Below are 1,669 nucleotides of genomic sequence, written 5' to 3'. Positions count from 1 at the left end.
AGGGCTCCGCTCGCCGCGCTCTCACTTCCTCCCGGTTCATGTGACTTCCTGACTTCACCCCCTCCATCCCACGGCCCCGTAAAGCCGGCCATGCTGCGCGTCCCGTGTGAGACAGGAAGCTGGAGCCTATGGACAGTGACCTCACCGCAGGAAGAGATCAGAGGGTGTGTGGAGCACAATCCTAAAAGTCAGGAAGCATCGCGACGCTGCAAAGAAAAAACGCCCAAAAGCTTCTTCAGAGAATTGATTCTTTTTTAATGTGTACATGTCCAGCATGGCTTGTTAACACACTCAACTAGAGGTGAACACACGACAACACAAACGTATAAAATCTTACATTTTCTACAGAAATAAAATCACGTACGATCAATCGTAAAAACTAATCGGAATGTTAAAAAACAAACAAAAAAAAATCAAGTTTGGAGAGAAAACGCTCACGACATGAGAAGAGAAGAAGACAAGTGATCAAAAACAAACATTAAAATCATCCGTTTATTTAACAGAAACAGAGAGGTTACTCAGAGAGTGATGAGGAGATCTACTCTCTACTGTAGCTGCTGTTAGTGGATGAAGACAGCCGGCCGCCCGAGGTCACGCCGCTCGCCTCCCAGGAAAAGCCACGACACACTTACTGAAAGTCATTCGTCAGCTTTTCGTCTTTTCCCGGGAGCGGCCGAGTTAGTGGAGTGGCGATTGAAAAAAATGAGTGTTTTCAGAGCGGAGAGGGCTCGATGAGAAGCGCCTGCACAGCCCCGACTCCTCCGCACTGTCACACAGGCACTCGTCTTCTTTTCATTATTATTATTTCGTCTTTTCAGTCCAGTTTTATCGATCCGCTGTTTCCCCCTGTGGAGTGTGGCGTGCTGATGCTCAACGACTTTTCTAAGTTTGTGGTTATAAGGAGCGGCAGAGACGCACAGTGACCGCACACACAGAGACACAGTGAATGCTGCATGGTGTGGAGATGCAAACACAGATTCTCATTAAGATAAAAAAAAAAAAAAAAAGACACAAAGAAAAAGTTTCAAACAGCTCGGCTGACTGCAGAGCGCTTCACATGCAGAGGTCACAGAGAGATGAACGCTCAGCCAGGTCCTAACCTGAACTCTGCTCTGCAAAACAAGGCAGTAGCATGAAAGAAACAGTTAACCCTTTAACAGCTTTGAATCTGACTCTCACAGGTTCAGGGCTTTAAGGTGGATCCTTCTGCAGCGGGGAAATCTTTAAAACAGGCACTGGACCTGGTGCTTATGGACGCCAAGAGAGACGGGAGGAAGGTGTGGCTGTGAAAGACAATCATGTGTTTGTGTGTATTAGGGAGAGAGGGGGGGGGGGAGAGAGAGAGAGAGAAAAGGCCATTGTTGTGATTATGATCCCCTCGGGGCTCGGAGGGCCGGGCGGAGTGTACGGAGGGGAGGGGAGAGAGAGGGTGTGGGAGATTTACAGTCAGACAACAGGCCTCGCTTATAGAGAGGAGAGCTGATTAACTGAACACCTACACACACACATCTACACACACACACACACACACACACACACACACACACACATCAATCAGCGCTGACAGATTCCTTCCTAAACATTACAACACTGTTCCGTTTCTGCCCGACGTCCTCAGAACCGTACTGAACTCAGAGAGAGAGAGGGGAGAGAGAGGGGGGAGAGAGAG

At 48.5% G+C, this 1,669-nt stretch overlaps 1 long non-coding RNA gene across 1 annotated transcript in view; it reads left to right on the top strand.

Moving 5' to 3' along the window:
* Positions 1-237: 237 nt before the first annotated feature.
* LOC306821236 overlaps positions 238-1,669 on the top strand; it is a 42,441-nt gene continuing 41,009 nt past the window's right edge. Inside the window, exon 1 of the long non-coding RNA XR_013778762.1 lies at positions 238-1,622. This is a non-coding gene — a long non-coding RNA (uncharacterized lncRNA). The remainder of the gene's footprint in view (positions 1,623-1,669) is intronic.

Source organism: Symphodus melops (assembly GCF_947650265.1).
Source record: "Symphodus melops genome assembly, chromosome: 3".
NCBI classification, from domain to species: domain Eukaryota; kingdom Metazoa; phylum Chordata; class Actinopteri; order Labriformes; family Labridae; genus Symphodus; species Symphodus melops.
The sequence above is the reverse complement of the archived record's forward strand: the minus strand, read 5'-3'. Positions and strand labels throughout refer to the sequence as shown.